The sequence below is a fragment of the Manis javanica genome, chromosome 3, assembly GCF_040802235.1.
Source record: "Manis javanica isolate MJ-LG chromosome 3, MJ_LKY, whole genome shotgun sequence".
Lineage (NCBI taxonomy): Eukaryota > Metazoa > Chordata > Mammalia > Pholidota > Manidae > Manis > Manis javanica.
In genome coordinates this window covers 153,073,466-153,094,424 of record NC_133158.1, presented here as the reverse complement: position 1 = coordinate 153,094,424, position 20,959 = coordinate 153,073,466, and the positions used below count along the sequence as shown (strand labels likewise).

The following is a 20,959-nucleotide window of genomic DNA, read 5'->3' as shown; positions in this document are numbered from 1 at the left end:
TGGTGTCTTTGTCTGGTTTTGGTATTAGAGTGATGCTGGCCTCATAGAATTAGTTTGGAAGTATTCCCTCTTCTTCTACTTTTGGAAAACTTAAGGAGGATGGGTATTAGGTCTTCACTAAATATTTGATAAAATTCAGTGGTGAAGACATCTGGTCTAGGGGTTTTTGTTCTTAGGTTGTTTTTGATTACCAGTTCAATTTTGTTGATTGTAATTGGTCTGTTCAGATTTTCTGTTTCTTCCTGGGTCAGCCTTGGAAAGCTGTATTTTTCTAGAAAGTTGTTCATTTCTTCTAGGTTATGCAGGTTGTTAGCATATAATTATTCATAGTATTCTCTAATAATTCTTTGCATTTCTGTGGTGTCCATAGTGATTTCTCCTTTCTCCTTTCTGATTCTGTTTATGTGTGTAGACTCTTTTTTTCTTGATAAGTCTGGGTAGGGGTTTACCTATTTTATTTATTTTCTTGAAGAACCAGCTCCTGCTTTCATTGATTCTTTTTATTGTTTTATTCTTCTCAATTTTTTTTTTCTGCTCTGATCTTTATTATGTCCCTGCTTGTAGTGACTTTGGCCCTCATTTGTTCTTCTTTTTCTAGTTTCATTAATTCTGAGTTTAGACTGTTCATATGGGATTGTTCTTCTTTCTTGAGGTAAGCCTGTATTGCAATATACTTCCCTCTTAGCATAGCCTGCACTGCCTCCCACAGATTTTGTGGTGTTTAGTTACTGTTTTCATCTGTGTCCATATATTGCTTGATCTCTGTTTTTTTTTGGTGATTGATCCATTAATTATTTAGGAGCATGTTGTTAAGCCTCCATATGTTTGTGCACTTTTTTGTTTTATTTGCATAATTTATTTCTAGTTTCATACCTTTGTGGTCTGAGAAGCTGGTTGGAACAATTTCAGTCCTTCTGAATTTACTGAGGCTCTTTTTGTGGCCTAGTATATGATCTATTCTTGAAAATGTTCCATGCGCATCCTGCTGCTTTTGGGTGGAGTGTTCTGTAGATGTCTGTTGGGTACATCTATTCTAATGTGTCATTCAGTGCCTATGTCTCATTACTTAGTTTTCTGTCTGGTTGATCTGTCCTTTGGAGTGAGTGGTGTGTTCAAGTCTCCTAGAATGAATGCACTGCATTCTATTTCCCCCTTTAATTCTGTTTATATTTGTTTCACATAGGTAGGTGATCCTGTGTTGGGTACATAGATATTTACAATGGTTATATTCTCTTGTTGGACTGACCCCTTTATCATTATGTAATGTCCTTCTTTATCTCTTGTTACTTTCTTTGTTTTGAAGCCTGTTTTGACTGACATAAGTAATGCAACTCCTCCTTTTTCTCCCTAGAAGTTGCATGAAATATCTTTTCCATCCCTTCACTTTTAGCCTGTGTATGTCTTTGGATTTGAAGTGGGTCTTTTGTAAGCAGCATATAGATGGGTCTTGTTTTTTTTATCTATTCAGTGACTCTATGTCTTTTGATTGATGCATTCAGACCATTTACATTTAGGGTGATTATTGATAGGTATGTACTTATTGCCATTGCAGGCTTTAGATTCATGGTTACCAGTTTCAAGGGTAACTTCCTTACTATCAGTCTGACTTAACTCGTTTACTACACTATTACAAACACAGTCAAAAGCTTCTTTTCTTTCCCTCCTTTTTCTTCCTCCTCCATTCCTTATATGTTAGGAATCTTACTCTGTACTCTTTGTCTATCCCTTGATTGACTTTGGGGGTGGTTGATTTGATTTTGCATCTGCTTAGTAATTAATTGGTCTGCTTTCTTTACTATGGTTTTATTTCTTCTGGTGATAGCTATTTAGCCTTAGGAACTCTTCCATCTCTAGCAATCCCTGTAAAATACACTGTAGAGATGGTTTGTGGGAGGTAAATTCTCTCAGCTCTTGTTTATCTGGAAATTGTTTAATCCCTCCTTCAAATTTAAATGATAATCTTGCCAGACAGAGTATTGTTGGTTCAAGGCTCTTCTGCTTCTTGCATTGAATATATCATGCCCCTCCCTTTTGGCCTGTAAAGTTTCTGTTGAGAAGTCTGATGATAACCTAGTGGTTTTCCTTTGTATGTGATCTTTTTTCTCTGTCTGGCTGCTTTTAACACTTTATCTTTATCCTTGATCTTAGCCATTTTAATTATTATACATCTTGGTGTTGTCTTCCTTATGTCTCTTGTGTTGGGAGATCTGTGGACTTCCATGGCCTGAGAGACTATTTCCTTCTCCAGATTAAGGATGTTTTCAGCAATTATTTCTTCAAAGACATTTTATATCCCTCTTTCTCTCTCTTCTTCTTCTGGTACCCCTATAATGTGAATATTGTTCCTTTTGGATTGGTCACGCAGTTGTCTCAATATTCTTCATTCCTAGAGATCCTTTTCCTCTCTGTGCCTCAGCTTCTTTGTATTCTTGTTCTCTAATTATTATTTCATTTACCATCTCCTCTACTTTATCAAATCTGCTTTTAAATCCCTCCATTGTATGTTTCATTTTGGATACTGTATTTTTCAAAGTTTCTATCTCTTTCTTGAATTACTCCCTGAGTTCTTATATATTTTTCTGTAGCTCCATGAGCATGTTTATTTTTATTTTGAAAATATTGTTGGTGAGTTGTTTCACTTGGCTCTTTCTGGTGTTTGTGGGATTTTGGTATGAACCAGGTTCCTTTTACATTTCATATCTGCAGGTGGTGCCCTCTAGTGACCAGAAACTCTACTCTCTGGAGCTGCTCAGTCCCTGGAGTAATGGCAGGGGTTGCAGGCCAGCACTGCTGGTGCCTGCCAGAGGAAAGAGATCTTTCCTGCTTCTTGGCTGCAGTGTATGCATCTACTGCCAGGGCCAGTGGGCTGAGTGTGCAAGGGAAGCCTCTATGCTATGCCCTTGTAGCTGCCATATATGGGGCCATCCTTTGGCTGGGCAGGTGCAATGGCAGGGGCAACAGATTTGCAAGCTGGTGCTGGCTGGGAGGAAGGAGCAGTAGGCTGCATATCATGGTGGGGGGCCTCAGAGCTGCATTGCCAGCCAGGGGGTTGGAGCCCCTGAAGCTCCTGAAAGTTCCCAATCTGCTGTGCTTAGTTTGCTGGGACAATTTTGTCCACCTGTTCTGTCTCCTGAGCTGCAAGCTCTGTACAGTTCTTGCCCCTTTAGCAGCCATCTCATTATTGGGAGGTCTCTCAGAATGCCCACCTTTCTTTTGTCCCAGAGCAGCTGGTTGTGGATAAATGTTTTCCACAAGTTGCTGGAATCTCAGTCTCTCCAAGTATTCTGCCTGTCTTAGCTTTCCAAGCCCACTAATCTCCAGAGCACCATGTAATGTAGGTTTGTGCTCGCAGAGCCAATCTCCAGGGCTGGGTGTTCAGCAGTCCTAGGACTCTACCCTCTCCCTGCTCTGTTTCTCTTCCTCCCACTAGGTGAGCTGGAGTTGCGGTAGGGCTTGGAGCCCTCTGGATCGCGGCTTTGGTACTTTACCCTTTTCTGTTAGGTCTGCACTTTCCCCCAGTCTGCTGTAGCCTGCTGCAGCCTTCTTTTCTGTTGCTCTTTCAGAATTAGTTGTATTTGCTTTATTTTCAAATTATATGTGGTTTTGGGAGGAGGTTTCTGTCTCACGTATCACACCACCATCTTTAAGCTCTGAATTCATCTTTTATTTCACAGTATATATTAAGTGATACAAAGACTGAAATAATCAATTAAGTAAACTTTAATTCCCTGCTTTAAGTCTTTAAAACAATCAATCAATGGATGACAATAATGTCTGAATTCTACCATCTTGCACTTTACATTAATAGCTTATTTATATAATTAATGACTCAAAATACCAGATTTGTTGTCTCTATATTTGTGATTTTACTATTTCTTAACCATTTACTTTTATTTCATCAATACTTAAAAAATTTATATGAAAAATTATAACAGATTCTCTCATTAAACCAAATATACTGTATATGGTTTAAACATTTTTAATGACTCAGTCATAATACTTTTCTAAATTCAACTAAAATTTAATGAGTATATATATATACTACCATAACATTCTGAAATTCTTTTATCACTTGTTACTATTATTATAATCATTTGTATTGGTTACTAACTACCATTATTGTATGTTTATTATGTAACATGCAGTATGTTACTTGCTTTCATATAACAACTAATGTAGTTATTTTAGTAACTGTCTGAGTTACTTGTTATTATTTTCTATCTTAAATTGAGGCAGAAAGACAGACTGACCCAATCCACTGACTCAGTCCAACTAGTTGTTCAAATGGCAATGTCAGAATTTGAACACAAGCCCACATACTTTCTAATCCATATTTGAATTGCTCTGTTCTGCTCTCTCCCAAATAACTTCACACATCTGTTTTCCCACTGAAATGTAAGCACCTTAAAAGCAAGGACCATGTCTCACTCTATCTCTGGTGCTTGGCCCACAGGGAGGACTCAGTAAATATTGAAGTAAACTAAACTTAGATGAGAACTTTGGCTCTAAGGGAAAACAATAACAAAAGCCCTACAAAACTGTTTCTTCATAAGTAATTTGCAGTTGTAGCTAACCTGATATTTGTTCTGTTCTAATATAATTAAGAACTTATAACCTTGTAGAAAAATGAACAAAAGACATGAAGAATTTACCAAAAAAAGGTAGAAATGATTCAACATATGAAAAGGTGTTAAAATTTACTAATAGTAAAATAACATGAATTAAAATGATAATGAGAAAATATTTCACAATTGCATTGACAAAAATTAAAAAGTTTGGCAACACACTTTGTAGATGTGGTTCTAAGATAACAGGGTACTCTCGTGTGTTGGTAGAAATGAAGAACCTCTGATGGAAATAAATTCATCAAAATATAACAAACAAGATACTAATTTACCCTTTGACTCACAGATCTAAATTGTAGAATTTACCTCTCAGCTTCAGTTTACCCTACAGTACCCGCTCTGTGATAATAGACTGGCCTGTTATTTCTCCTTAACAGAAGCACGATACTAAGCTTTGTCAGTAGAGGGCGCTGGAGGGACACTGCAGGAAGAAGGGGGCTGTTTGTGTCTGCGGAGCTGCATTTTGTTTTCACTTGCTCCTGTTGTACAGTCAGTCCATCAGTGATGTACAGTGGCTATGGGGAGGTAGGGGAGAATTTTATTAGTTTAGGTGGTACCAGAGGGCTTGGTCCCTTAATGACCTCCTATCCCCAGCCTACGCCTCATTACCAGCTTGCTGTGGACGTCCTGGTGAGGACATCAGAGGATCCTAGCAGGACCCTGACTACCCCAGGTGATTGTGTGCTAAGGGTTGTTTCCTGCTTACTTGGCAACTATGGAAAACTTTGGCCCGGGGAATCCAGCAAACTCTGCCATCCAGTAGGCTGCAACCATAACTTCTTCAATTAGTTCTAAGCTATTGGAAAGCTTACCCTTCCTTGGTTCTTCTCCCTCAGCCCTAGGGAATCTTTAGAGCAAGAGTCGGAAAACTATGGTCTACTGGCCAAATCCAGCTCACCACCTGTTCTGTAACTAAAACTGTATTACAACACTGCATGTCCATTTGCTCATGTGTTGTCTATGCAGTGTTAAATGGTTGTGACAGACAGTACGGTCTACAAAGCCTAAAATACTTACTATATGTCCCTTTATAGAAAAAGTTTTACAACCCTACTTTAGTTCCCTTTACATCTTTATGATATCCTCCTATTACAGCTTCATAATTTTTAATATTAATTTTCCCCTATTTAAATTACCAGGTGATTTGTCTCCAGATTGATACTACCTCTAGCAATACAAAAATACTTATGCACAAGGTTACTTATTGCAGCATTACTTGTAATTGCAAAAATAACCTAAATGCCTTAATATGGGAGGTTGGTTTAATAAATTATGATATCCATACAAGAGAGGGCTCTGTAGCTATGAAAATGAATTAGGGAATCTCTTAAGAACAGTTATAGAGCAACTTTCAGAGTATGTTATTAAGAGAAAAAAGAAAAGCACAAAAGAGTATATGAAGTATGCCAGATGAGTAAGAAATCTTACTTCTTAAAAAAGAAGTATGGGAAGGATAAACCAGAGATTAGTAACATCAATTACCTACAGATGGTGGATTGGAATAGAATAAAAGGAATAGAAGAGGAATCAGCACTTCTCTGCATTGCCTTTTTGTATAGTTTTGATTTGAAAACCTTGTTAGTATGTTACACACTCAAAAATGAAATTAAATCAACAAGTATGAGAAAAGAAAATTGAATGCAAACAGAAACCAATTAACAATATCTCAAATTAATTGGAAGAAAAAGAAAATAATTCAATTTTGAATTAATAGCATGACCACATGGAAGAAAAAGAAAGTAATTCAAGTAACATTTGAACCAATACTTGGAATAAATACTCTCAATCAAAAAAATACTAACTAAAAAAGAAACCTTAAACTCTGTTTAATAGTTTTGTTTGTTTTTGCAGATCATGGTTAAAACAATTCTGAAGCTAGTTGGGTATGGTAGAATTAAGCAAACAAATGCATATAGTGATAGTGATATGTTAGAAGTCTGGTCTCACCAAGAAGAAGACAGATACAAATATGAACTGGGAGAAGACTAAAAAGAATACTGAGGTATTTGTTGCGTTGGAATTAGAGTAATCTAGGTAGACAGACAGATAGAAGCAATAAACCCCAGTAGCAGGTGCCCATATCTTGGTTTTTAAATATCTCTATACTAAAGGGCTGATTCCAGGGCTAGAGCAATTACAGTTCAAGAACTAGGATCACATTATTGTGCTAGAAATTAAGAATGTTCTTTAAAAAATTATGGGAATCTGTGAAAAGTACACAGGAGCTGGCTTGGAGGGGCTTCTATTGGTCAAAATGGGGCAATACAAGCATCAAGTAAATAATGATGTTAATAGATTATATTACTATTCAGTAGGCAAATAATCCATTTATAGACTTAAAAACAAGAGCTAAAACTATGCAACATCTAAAAAAAAGCATAGAAGAAAATCTGTGATATTGGAATAAACAAAGATTTCTCACATAGGACAAAAAAAACCCAAATGACAACTACATGCGATCCTGGGTTGCAAAAGAAATGCTATAAAGGACATAATTGGGACAATTGGCAAATTTGAATATAGAGCGTGTATTAGGTAACAATATTTTATTATTGTTAAACTCCCTGGTGTTGATCATTTCACTGTGGAAAAGAATGTCTTTGCTATTCAGAGACACACACTTAATGAATTTAGTGGGTAAAAGGTCATGAAGTCTGTAATTTACTCTCAAATGTTTCTGCCAAAACTACTGTGGCTACTACTACAGCTATCACCACTACTACTACTAATAAAGTAATAGTAATAGTAGTAGTAGTGGAATACGGAGGAGTTGGGGGAAAGGGGAAAGGAATACAACAAAAACAGTAAAATGTTAATTGGTCCATCTAGGTGAAGGGGTCACTGTGTGCTGCTGGTGAGGCACATTAATAGTCAGGGACCCTTGCAGTTAGATCACAGTGCTTGCTGTTTGTTAGTTATGGATTTTTATCTACTCCTTTATTTTCATCTTCTAATATGCTGGGCTAAGTTGCCATCCAAAAGTTACCCTAGTATGATCTTCACAAAAATCCTGTGAGGTAGATACTGTTTTCTTCATTTATACAGATGAGACAACTGAAGGTCAAAGAGTTTCAGTGACTTGCCCGAGGTCATTGTTAGTAAATTATAAAACAGTATTTCAAACCCAGGACTGCAGGTCCTGTGTTCAGGTCTCAGGAGCCTGACTCTGACCAATGGCAGGTGCCAAAGAATCAGGAAGCAAAAGAGAGTAGCTTTGCAAGGTTAGAAGCAAGAGCCTTAGAACACAGACTCTGTGGGAATTCAGTAATTAGAAAACATAACTTAATAAAGTGACAACAAATGAATATCTAAAGATTTAACGTTCATATTATTACTTCCTCAAATGACCTGCAGTTTTATGTTGTTTTCTGTTCTTCAAACTACAGGTTAGCCTCACATATGCACCATTATTATTATTTTCTCAGATACATAAATATTCTTTTAAGATATTAGTATGTATCAGGTTTTGTGTATTTGTGTTTTTAAACTTCCTGTTGTATAGAAACATAAAGAAGGAAACAAGCAGAAAAATAATTCCTCTGATATTAAAAAAGGAAATATATGTATATGGTTAAAATATTCAAAATGTTTTCTTTCATTTCTTTCACTTAAAATATATGTTCTTAGACTATACAGTCTATTACATTCTTTTTTAGCAACTGTAGGGGATTCTGTTGTAAAGGTGTGACAGAGGTACATGTGTGTAGATTTGTGTGCATGTGTGTGCATGTGTTTAGGCCTATAATCACTGTCTCTTACTGGTGATTGTTTCTTCCATGAATTTGCAAGGATCATGTCTGACTGACTTTTGACTCTCAGAATCTGAGCAAAGGGGCTAGAACTAATGTTTATTGAGGCATAACTCTTATTGCTACATAAAAAGTTTTTTATGTATGAAGAGCAGTGGCAAAGAGCATAGGCTCAGACTACCTGGCACCAAATCCTACTTGCAGATGTGAGGTCTGGGATGGTTCCTGGGAATATTCTATGGCCTCCCTTGCCTCTGTTTCCTCATTGTAAATGGGGCTGTCGATAGCATACTTCTGGGCAGGTTTCCTTGCAGTAGAACTAGATAAAGTACGTGATTTACTAAGGGAGTACTCTCAGCAGACAGGCAGGGAGGCAGAGGGACAGGGCAGGGCTAAGTCAGGATGCAGTCTCAGCTGATGTCTAGCTGCAGTCTGACCCACAGGGAGCTCGTGGATTGGACCACAAAGTTAGTCCCACTTTAAGACATGGGGCTAGCTTTTTATGCCCTGTGTGCCTCAGTCATTGGCTGCCGAAAGTCACCCAGGGTTGATATGCAGTGTAATCTCCCAGAGCAGCAACTGTTAGACTGAAGGCAATTCTCTGGAGAAAAGGCAGAGCTGTAAACCTTTAGCAAGCCCCACTCACAACAGCTGGGAGGTGGGTGCGCCTGCCTGGACATGGGCAAGGAATACGTAAGGCACTGGTTCTTCCAGATAATCTAATCTGAAGCCTTCATTTGCTCCTCATCACTCACAGGACAAAATCCAAATTCCTTGTGTTGTGGCTATTCCACCTGCTGCTCTAACTGTGCCTACAGGAGGATTCAGACATGGCAGGTCATGCTAAAGGGACAGGTGGTAGCAGCGGACTTCCTAGGGATATAATGAGATAAATTGAGGGACCTCAGTGGATAAAAGTCAGACAATGGAAAGACAATGCATGCAAGCATAGTCTAGTACCAATGTCTGGGCACAGTACTGTGCTTATCTCCAAGATGCACTTGTGCCAGACTCCTAGGCATGGAGGCTAACTGCAGAGATCAAAAAGAGTTATTTTTATATAAAAATATCTGGGAGCTTAAGGCAACCTTGTTTGGATGTGGGTAATACAAAGTGTGGGAAAAGAGATTGCCTTCTCTTGAGTGGGGCACACAGCCATGCGCCTTCCCACTAGCACAGTGTCAAGGCCAGTGGTCGTACAGGCTTGGGCCTCACTGAACAGCCTTGGTGCAGTGTGCTTTTGGCAGATATGAGTGGGAGACAGCACTGGGGGCTTTGATGGCAAAGGAAGTCCCTGTGCCTTCCCAGTGGTGGCAGACATCAGAGGCAATGGCTGCACGCATGCCCGTGGAAAGGGAGCAGGTGAGAATGGACAGCTGGAGAACAGGGTTCCAAGGTACACAGAGGGCCCATTCTGAGAACATCCAGAAGCAATTTGTTCATCCATTGAGTAGTTACTGGACACCTGCTATTGAGGTAGTAAACAAAATGGACAAAGTCCCTGAAAACATGGAGTTTATATTCAGCTGAAGAGCCTGGCAATAAACAATTTAATAAATACACAAATAATTACAGATATGTCTATATATATATGTATACATATTTTATATAGTATATGCTATATAATTATAATAGAATAATATAACATAATTATATAATATACAGTATATATACTGTGTGTTATATATTGTTGCATAATATATATAATTTTAGATAGTATATTAAAGGGGACACTTTACACTTCTTCAATTGTGAGTCAGAGTTACATTATTTAATCCTATTTTTTACTCCTAGGTTTTTGAAGGTGGGAGAACTTCAAGACCATCGGCAATATTGCCATCCCTCTCATGGACTCCATAGGTCTTGACTGTGAAGGATGACAAGTTCTCAGCTCTTGGAGATGGGAAGTAGGCTGAGAAGGAGCTGGTCTGGGCCAGGGGACTAACACTGCCATCACCAAGGAGGCGATACAAAAACTACCACTACAGTGGGTAAAGTGGCATTTGAAATCGTGTTCTAGTCCAGGCTGGTATTAGTGTTCAGAGGTCCAACCAGGCACATAACACCAGAAATCTCTGGGCCCAGGTGCTTTTAGTGACAAGTGAATAGAAGGTCTTGCTTCTAAGAAGGTCCATCCTGGAAGACACAGGACCATGCCTCTGTTAGGCACCCACAGAAGGGTATAGTAATGAGGGCAGGCAAGGGCTGGGAAGGTTGTCAATGAGCCATTCATTGAATGAATATTGATTAAGCTTTTACTATGTGACAGACTCTGTGCTACATTTTAGGAATACAGTAATAAACACTCAAAAACCTTTCTCTTTTGGAGCATATGTTTCAATAGGTCTCAACCCAGAGAGCTATAGATTCCAGTCCTGTTGAGAACTATAGCACAAACTACCAACCAGGTCTGATGACAGAGACTGGTCAGATATTCTGGGTGGTATCTGTGGTTTGTGTGGGCCTACAGAGACCTGCTGAGAAGTCCATCCGGGTTAGGCAGTGACAACAGAGTCCTAACACCATCAGAGTTGGTTTCATTAACTCAGAGCAGGAATGGGGATGTAATCTGCAGAGAGGCAGAAAGGCAAGCGATCCCTGGATGAATAGGGCAGGGGCTAGCCAGTGTCCACTCAGAGTCCCTGAATTTTAATGTAGCTCAGCCACCATACCTTAGCCAGCAGCCAGTGAAAAAGAATAACAGACTCAAACCCCTTTTGCTCTGGCTTCTTCCCTTACTCTTAAAACACCCTCCTCTTCCCCAGAATCCATCAGAGGAATGTCCCTTAGATGTGATGACAGAATTCTCCTTCTTCTGTTTTGACCTCAGCCTCCTGGAGCTAGTGCCCATTCATTTTGGGACTTCATGCTTTTGACTGTTTGGGGTAAAACTCCAAATATGAATATTCTTGGCTCCAGGCCTTCCTGTCTACCCACCTGGCCTGCATCCTGGTCAAACCTACATTAGCAACCTTTAAGAGAGGACTGATCATTTGCCATGAACCCATGGCTCCAGGGGGCAAGCCCGTTGCTATGGCAATGTGGATGAAAGCATGCTGTCACTCTGCTTTGGGACTGTGCGGGCTCAGGAGGGGAACATCAACCTCTGGAGGGAGATAACAACCCTTGTGGGCCAATTATAGCAAAATGCCTCCTTCACCAAGCCCTAGCAGGTCCTATGGCCCGCTGTCCTGCCCCCTCCCTAGGGCTGCCACTATTCCTGCCCCTGGGGAGATTTGCAGGGAATCCAGAGAAATTACCAGGTTTCATTATGCAGCTTTGAATCTACATGCCGATTCTCTAGAGGCCAAAAGGATGACATTTCTCTTTTCTTGCTGAAACGAGGATGTGGAAAGATGATGAGCCCACTAGTGCAACGTGGTGATCCCTCGGGGAAGAGGACCGCTGGCTGCCGGCAGAGAGCCGTGGGGGTCAAGTCCATCATGCCTCTCATTCCGTTGGCACTGGTCGACTTCTACAGGGTGACCTCTACCTGCCGGCCTACACAGCCATTCAACCCACTTTCACAACCATTCTCATGAAGCCCTGTGCATCCTTCTGTCCCAGACTCCTACACCTCCTCTCTTTCTCATTCTTTTCCACCCTGGCCCTTGAATCCTTTCTCCCGTAAGTAGCAAATTGCCCCCAGTTTCTTCTATGGTACTCTCTCCCCTCTTCCCCCTAGCTTGCTGAAGCTGGCCACTCCCCTGAGAGCCTTAACTTCTCCTACAGCCCTCTTAAGTGGCAACTATTTTCTCATATCTCTTGCATTTTAAAACAAGAAGGTGGGGTGATATCCCTATGGGGAGTATAGCTAATAACAAATAATAGAAAAGTCAACTAACACTGGCTTAATGAAGTAGGTTCATCTTTCTTCATATAATTAGAAATCTAGATGTAGATGGTTGCTGGTATTGGTTTGGTGGCCAAAGTGAGACTCACATCTCTGTGATTAACTTTGCCTTCCCTCATAGTTATAATCTCTTGGTCAAAATATGGCCACTGAAGCCCAGCCATCATGTCTGAATTCCAGGCAATAAGGGGCGATGCCTACATCAGGAAAGCAGAAACATCCTCAACTCCTAGTAAACTAAGTTTATGTCTCATTGGCTGGAAGTGTGCCACATGGCCACCCCTTACTGCAAGGGAATCTAGGAAGATAAATATATTTAGCTGGCATATTACAGCCCAGAAAAAAATCAGGTTTTTGTTAGTAAGGAGAAGGGTAAAATATATCAGACAGGGAACAAGCAGTGTCTGCCACAGTGTCCCTGTACTCATTCTCATTATATTTCTACTCTCTTGTTTGAAACCCTGCTTCTTTGCACCCATGCCATTTAGATATTCCACTCTATTCACTGCTCCATATGACAAGCCAACTGCTTGCCCCCTACACCCAAGCCTTGATCAGTCTCGATGGTGCCAGGTGAATAACCTGACCCCCACGGCCCCTTGAGTAGCCACTTTCATCTTCAGTAATTTCCTCTCCACTCCAGCAATTACTTCCATAGACATTCCCTGGACCCGTTCCCCACCTTCAATTCTACCCTTCCAAAATTACTAATTCAAGCACTCCTCTGCTTGACAGTAACCTCCCCTTCCTCCAGGTGTTTATTCAACTGCTCTTGTAACAACTCTGCTTTCGCATCATTGGCACTGCCTGTCCACCGCTATTTTCCCTTGCTGTCCAGCATGGATTTCATGAGTAGTATTTCTATACTCCATCTATATCCTACATTTCTCTAATCCCATCTTTACTCACCTAGACTTCCTTGCCCCTCCATTGCTTCCACTTATCTAAACTCTATACCTGAGTGAACCCAACTACCTGTTTTTCTATGCCTGCATCTAAGCAGCTGAGCATTACCCAGTGGAGCAGATTAATTCCACTTTATGTTCAAGGTTGTTAACTTCAATAGGTCCTCATACTACACAAAAAATTTAGTACAGGTCTCCATCTCATTTTCCAATTTTCTACAGTGACTATGGAAACCCTTTTCCTTTCCTCAAACCTCCAATCTCCCTTCCTCTTTTCCTCTCTTAGCAGATGGTCTCCTTACACTACAGTAGAGAGAAAACAGGAACTCTCACATGGGACCTCCCTTAACCCCCTGAGTATTTCTACACCTGTCCTGTGGCTCTTTCTCTCCCGTTCTGATAGCAGAACTGTCCTTCCTTTCATCTCAAGAGAATCTCTCCTACCTTCCGTGATCTTTCACTACCAACTATGTCTTTTCTCCTTCCTTCCTGCATATTTAACCTCTTTCCCTTACCCAAATCTTTCCCACTTATTTATACATCCTCTCATTAGAAAGCAAAATAACAACCATAATTCACTTCCAGTGACTACCTGATCTCTCTCCTCACCTTCTCAGGTCAAATTGTGCAGAGAACTGCCTGTGTTTTCTATCTCCATTTCTGCATCTCCCAACCTCAATCCACACCATTCTAATTTCCAGTCAGTCCTACTATAACATAGCAGCTTCTGCTGAGATAATGATTTACTCTCATATCAAAATCACTATTTTGGTATTTCTCTTATTTGGTCATCCCCCACTCCAGCATTTCCTTCTCTATATCCTTTCCAAATGCATCCATCTCTACTTGTCCAGTAAATTATGGACATCCTCCAGACCTGCTTCAACAATGTTTCCTCCTTCACTCCATACTTTCTAAGTGCACATGAACCTCAAGTTTATATCTTCACTCCAGACTTCTCTGAGCTCCTGACCTGTAACATTTAATTTTCAACTCAACATGTTTTCTTATATAAAATACTTAACTTTATAAAAGTCACCTGTATTAATTACCTATTACTGTGTAACAAATATCCCCCAACTTAGCACTTACAAGCACAAACCTTTATTACTGCACAGTTTCTGTGGGGCCGAAACCCAGGTGTGGCCTAGCAAGATCTCTGGGCCCAGAGTCTCTCAGGAGGCTGCTATCAGGTGTCAGCCAGGGCTGCAGTCACCCAGGCTCAAATGAAGGACAGCCCACTTGGAAGCCCACTCGTGGCTGATGGTGGGTCTCAGGTCTGTGCTCCTTGTTGTTTGTGGACATCAGTTCCTTACCATGGGGCCTCTTCCCAGGGCTGCTGGAAGTGTTGCAGATTACTTCCCCAGAGTGAGGATTCAGAGAGAGACAGAGAAAAAAGAAATGGGATGGGAGAATGGAAATCACAGTCTTTTTATAACCTAATCTCAGAGGTGACCTTCCATCACTTTTGCCTTTTTCCTATTCATTTGAAGCAAACAGTAAGCCCAGCCACACACAGGGTAGAGGGACTATATAAGGATGCAAACACCCGAGTCAGAGCTCACTGGGAATTTTTTTAGAGGCTGCCTACCACATGACCTCCCCTGCATCAACACAGATAAACTCTTGCTCTACCTACCCCACTATCCCCAACCCTAGAAACATGGCTTTCCTCTCACTTTGTCTTTCTCAGGGACCAACACCTCCATCAATCGCATTCTGCAACCCAGAAATTTAGGAGTCTTTCTGAACTATCTCTTCAATCTCATGTCTCCAGATCTGATCATCACTGAATTCTGTCATTTTTTATCCAGCTGCCACTCAAATATGGTCACTATCTCCATCGAAACCACTGTCAGCCTAGTGATGGTCAGAAGTAACCATTGTTTTCTGCTTGGATTTGCAGTTGCTGACTCACAGGTTCTTCCCCATCCACTTGCACCACCTCCTCCTGTCAGGCTTCCTTGTTGCAGACAAAGTGATCTCTTCACCATGTAAATATGTCTGTGACATCCTTCTGCTTAAAACTATTAAATAGCTTCCCATTTCCTATTGAATAAAAACAAAACTCCTCCATTGCTTATACTGGTTTGGCCCCTCTCCACCTCCCAGCCTCACCTCTCACGGGGCACCCTCTCACTCTCCTCTCTCCAGGCATGCTGGCTTTCTCAGTCCTACTAGCCACAGGGTATATGTGCTGTTACCTGCTTAGGGTATTCTTCTCTCCTTTTCACCTAGTTAACTCATACTCAGTTTCTAGATCTTAGCTCAAGCATTGTTTCCATGGGAAATCGCCCTTGTAGAACCTCAAAGACTTTTGTCCTTCTCCCTTGAAGCTTTTGTCATGCTTGCAAATTTATATTAGTTTGTGTGATTATTTTTCTGTCTATTCTATATTCTGTAAGTGTCATCAACTCAGGGTCACAATACTGTTGTATCTCCAGCATTTAACATACTTGGTGCATAATAGATGTTTAATCAACATGGAGCAAACGGAGTTTCTTAACCACAACTCTTCCCAGATGGATGCAGCCAAAGGGTATATGCTGGCTTGGCCTGGTGAGGATGATTGGGCCATTATATGATGAGATTCCACCTGCTTGCCTAGGATGCTGGAGTGGCCTGGGCTTCAGATCCAAGCAGGTTTTACTAGAGTTTTAAGGGATGAACTGGCCTAGATTACTGATCTTGGCAGCTAAGCCTACTTAATTGACTTTTGAATCCAATTAGGGTAAAAGCATATAGACTATCGGGCCATACCTTCGTGCTCACTGGCTCTGGCTGGGTCTGGTTTGTTCTGAATGGGCTACTGGGACTTCTTGGGGGAAAGATCATCTGCTTCCTTCTTTCATCATTAGGAGGGAGCAATTTTGACTACTTCTTTGTTCCATTGCTTCTTTCCCTAGAAATGCCACAGTGTGCAGGTAATGGAGAATGCTGACTTGCCTATCCATCCTGTCCCCAGTTCTTGTAAGAATGGGGAACTGAGGCTCTGCTGGGACTGTGATGTCTCACTGTTGTACAGATAGGGGAATGCTTCTTACTTCTGCTCCTCGTCTCCTGTTGGTTTATCTTCCGTGAATTGGAACTACCCAGGGTTCCATCTCTGGAGCACCTACAATCTTATTTAAGTACAAGAGGCAGTGGAGTTGAAAGGGACTTCTCAGTCCTCCCTAGTCTTCCGATTGCTCAGGAATAGAATCTTCTTCAACCTCAATGAAGAGGCAGGAGCACCGCTGGGTGAGGGCTCAACAGACTTCCCAGACTTAGCGCATGTCAGCCCCACTCCCTTCAGCATAGTATGAGAAACCTTGACTTTTATACTGAGTGCAAACTTTATCTAAAGTAGCAGGAATTTAGCAGAATTTTCAGTGAGAAAATGATGTGGTGAAATGAGGATTGTTGAAAAATTAATCTGATGACCTCGTGCCTTAAATTTCAAAAAGAGAAGTAGCTGGGGCAGGAAGACGGGGGCAGAAGAATAATTCAAAGCAAGAAGGGTTGAGGGTGTGGACTACTGCTGTAGCCGGAGATTATGGAGGACTGGATGAATCTGAAATATTTGTGCAAGAAAAGATCAATAGGTTATAAGTGTGGACAGAGAAATCAAATGATTCCCTATTGAAAAGTTGGGCGATGTCTGCCCTCTATTTGCTTTTGCATGCACAAGCACCAAGAGTACCCACATGCCTTGTCACCCACATTTATCACCACTACCTCCCATTCACTCGGACTGACAGCTCCCAGTTCCTCTAGGCTCCCTTACTGATTGGATACACTGCTCTGCCTTAACTTGCAATATTCTCTCTGAAACATCATTTTTATAGCCACTCTGCAGCTCTACATACACAACTGTAGCCAAGAGGCATTCTCCCTTTTCTCCTGACCTCTGGAACTTCAGCCACCTGCCTGGTCCTGCCCTGCTAACAGGAAATATGGGCCAGCAGGGGGTACGTTGAGGAGAGGGAATACAGTAAGTTCAGTTTCGGTTTGAGGAGACAGTGGAGTCCCCTTTTGAGTAGTGGTAAATGGAGGCAGGAGAGGCTGTGGGCAGCCTAGACTGAAACAGGTGGTGAGAGGAGAGATGGCTGGTAAGGCTGAGAGAGCAGAGAGGGAGAAGAGCTGGGGACCAAGTTTACTTACCCAGGGAGAGGCAGAAGGAGAGGCCTGAGCCACTGCCTTTATCAAATCATCTGTGGTCAATTTTAGATTAGTCGAGCCCTGGTTTTCCTGTTTGCAGGCTTAGTAGGAATTCTGCTTCTCTTTCCTTCCATCCTCTTGCTGACCAATTTGGCTGATTGACAGCAGTTCCGCCAGAGGGTGAGCAGAAGAAATGAAGGGAGATGAAAATCAAATTGGTAAATTTTATCATTTGTTAACAGCTCTGGGAAAAGGCAAAGTGGTGAGAATAGTGGGCAATTGTTTAAGAATAGTAATAAAAATGCTATTTTGTAAAGGATTTGTATAATTGATTTGTGCGTTGCTATTCCCAAATGCTACTGAGACCAAAGAGTTGGCAGCATTTGTTTTATTATTGCTTAGCATTTAACCTTTAGATTTAGCAAACAGTAGATACCACCTGTCTTTGCTATGTCCAGTAGATGAGGGAAAGAGTTTACTCATATGTAAAATTTGATCCTGTTACCTTTAGTCTATCATTTCAAGCTGTCAAGATATGTTGTATAAAATCCAGATCCTGCTATCTAATATGTTGTCCATGCTTCCTTGCTCTGTGTGACAGTAGCAGGTATATAAGAGAGTATAAGAGAATGTCCCTAGAACTGGGAAAAGAAGTAATCCTCTGAGAATTGAAATGTTTCAAAATTAATAAATATAAGCTTTATAAGATCAGATGTAACCCATCCTAACAGATGAGTTATAATCTCTAATAGATGACAAAGACTGGATCCTTGACTAGTTAACAATAAGAAAGCAGTAATCTAATAATCATGTAACTGAACATGAATCTATCAATTCCCCTCTCCTCCAACAGGAAAATCTGAAGTCAGCTGTGGTTAGCAGAGGTCTCCATATAAGAATCTTAGTGCTATGGGAGCCAGGCAGGTGGACCTGCCCTCTGAGTGGAGCTAGTCAGCTGGTACTGTGAAAACAAGCCACACTTAAAGAGCTAGGTCCTCCTTAGCTCCAACAGATTGATGTCAGTTAAGAATGTGGACCCAGTGTGGACAGATTTTTCTAGAGTCTAGAAGTGACTGTACAAGCCCAAAACCAAACATACAAATCTAAAAACCATGTTTGTGGATCACCAGGTACCTCTGGTATGAAATGTCATAAATGCATTGGACAGTAACAAGCTGTCTGTATATACACCAAAGGGACCAATGGGCCAAGGTGTGGCATTTCCATGCCTGTCACAGGACTTCTCAAGTGGGCAGTCTGAGTAAACAGTCCTTGGAAATTATCCAATTCCCTTTGCTTTAATTTTCTACTCACCAAACACACTTCTGCCTACTTAGTCGATTTTACACCGAACTTTGAAACTAGCAAGGGGATGATGTGAATAGGCAAATACCTATTTCAGTCCCTAGAAAGGGCTATTCCTGTGTATCAAAAACACAGCATTCTGATTTTCTGTTGAACTTACTTCGGTTTGTTTAGCATTTGTCCGCCTTATGGAACTTTGGACAGCTCTGAGTGAGCTAACAAAAGCAGATTCTGGGGCTGAAAAGCTGCTTATGTGACCCTAATCAATAGTGATTTGAGTTTGTGTGTCACCCCCTCCCCTTTCAGAAATCAGCTGGTGGGACTTCTTTTATAAATGTGGCAGGCACCATTTGGCTAATGCATGAGGTTAAATCTTTAGCCTTGTCATTGGTCAATTTTGTAATTCAAAAATCTCTTATTTCTTCTTTTGACTTTCAATCCCTACTCTTCTTCCCATGTCCTTGCCACCCCCCCACCCCCACCCCCACGCTTCCATCCATGTAGCATCTAAGTGCTTTTTGGGTATCCACCATCTTCCATTTTCTTTACTTTTTTTCTTTACTTTCTCACCTTTCTCTCATTTTATTCCTTTCATTGTTATTTTTTAATTCTTTTAATTTGGAAACTCACCTGCTTCCTTAGTGATCTTATTAAGAGTCCATATGTTATAGGTTCACCAGGACTGAAACATCCCTTTACAGCTGGGCTGATCAATATGGAACGCATGATATGTGGCTGGTCTGAGATGAGATGTGCTGCAAGTATAAAATGCACACTAGATTTCCAAGACTTAGTTTTAAAAAATTAATTAATTTCAACTATTTATTTTTACTTTTTTAATGTGCCTATTGGAATATGTACAAGTACATATTGGCTATCAATATAGTTCTATTGTTAGTGCTGCTTTAGGGGATTTTAATCTCAATATTCTTTACATCTCTGTAAGTAGCCTAAAGACTATATTAAAAACTCCATTTGGCTGGAATATCCCCGAGTTAATCCTCCATTTCTCTTTTCTCTATCCTGACCCACCTTCTTAAGTCATTCTCACTTTTCCGTTTCTGTAAGAGGTGAAAAGAAAGAGGAAATTTTTTTTTTGATTCAGAAGTAGGCACAGGGCAAATACATTTATATGTAATGGGAATATATGAAAAACTGAAAGTAAGCAAGTCTGCCTGTAGACAATCTGTTAACAAAACACAGTAATATATACACCTGGACAAGCACCAGTCCCATGGGGAACCCGGCAACTTTAATTACTTTACCTATAGGCACTACACTGAGAATTGTTTCTTTCCACTTGAGTGGAAGCATGCTCTATGCCAGAGCGAGCTGTCAGGAGTTTTGCTTCTCTTATACTAGGCCTGTCTTCTGGGGCTCACTTTTATATGTTATATAAATGATAATTAATACATGTAGCACGCTGACAATAATGAGCGTGGGCTGGAGAGTCAGAGCGATCTAGGTTTGATCCTGGCTTTGCCACTTGCTAACTCGATGGCCTTGTGCCAGTTACTGCACCTCTGGAGACTCACTTGCTAATCTGTGAAGTAAGGGTAACAGGACTACAGCTTCTGATGGGTCAATACCCTGCCCTCCTAGCCATTCTCCACTCCCAGTTTTAAAAAAACCTGCTCTGCATATATGATTGTCTCTGCCTTTTGCCAAAGAAATTTTATTCCTTACCTCAAGTCTCATGAAAAGAGCTTTGAGGAGACCACTGGTCTGGGTACTCGACATTTGTCTGCTGCAGTTTGCATGACCTGAGTAACTGGTCTCTGAATCAGACTGGAAAACATTCAAGTGAAGAACTGTGGCTTGCAGAACACATCAGTGGTGGCAAGGAGAGAAGGCTGGTGAGAAAATGCCCACACTAGAGTATGTGCAGGCAAAGAACATCTGTGTATTTCCTGCAGACCAAAAGTAGAGAGAGAAAGCCAGCCAAGAGCTGTCTTAAAGGGACTTTGTCTAAGGACACAAAAGCAGTCCCAACTATGAGGGACTCCTTGCAGAATTATGAAAACCAAGGTTTGCAGAGGGAATATAGCAGTGAGGGAAGTTCCTGATGCAGAGGGATCTTTGAGGAGCCCTGGATGTGACCCAAGAAAGTGTCCACTTTTAAACACTTGTGAACTCACATAAGCCACTCTAGAGATACAGCATTATACTTAGAGGGTATAGCCCCATATGCTTAATATAGTTTGTAATTCCTCTTTCTCCAGCTGTATTTCAATCCTTTTCCCTCACCAGCTGTACAAAACTTCCTCAGGTACTTTAACTCATCTTTTCATGCTAGGCTGAGGTCTAGTCTGGGACCTCTCTGGGGATTCTCTGGTTTTCAGAATAATTCCTGTTCTATGCAAACTGTTACCAGGCCTGCAG

The 20,959-nt window shown here is 40.9% G+C and overlaps 2 long non-coding RNA genes across 8 annotated transcripts in view; one reads left to right on the top strand and one right to left on the bottom strand.

The window, feature by feature from the left end:
- LOC108387343 (uncharacterized) overlaps positions 1 to 11,901 on the top strand; it is a 280,040-nt gene extending 268,139 nt beyond the window's left edge. For all 7 annotated transcript variants that reach the window (XR_012129445.1, XR_012129447.1, XR_012129449.1 and 4 more), the window contains one exon: positions 10,169 to 11,901. This is a non-coding gene — a long non-coding RNA (uncharacterized lncRNA). The remainder of the gene's footprint in view (positions 1 to 10,168) is intronic.
- Positions 3,657 to 20,545, bottom strand: LOC108387344 (uncharacterized). Its single transcript, XR_005058499.2, has 5 exons — positions 20,264 to 20,545; positions 19,208 to 19,332; positions 17,778 to 17,913; positions 14,235 to 17,426; positions 3,657 to 5,140 (listed from the first exon to the last, which is right to left on the bottom strand). It is a non-coding gene; the product is annotated as an uncharacterized lncRNA (long non-coding RNA).
- Positions 20,546 to 20,959: the final 414 nt, after the last annotated feature.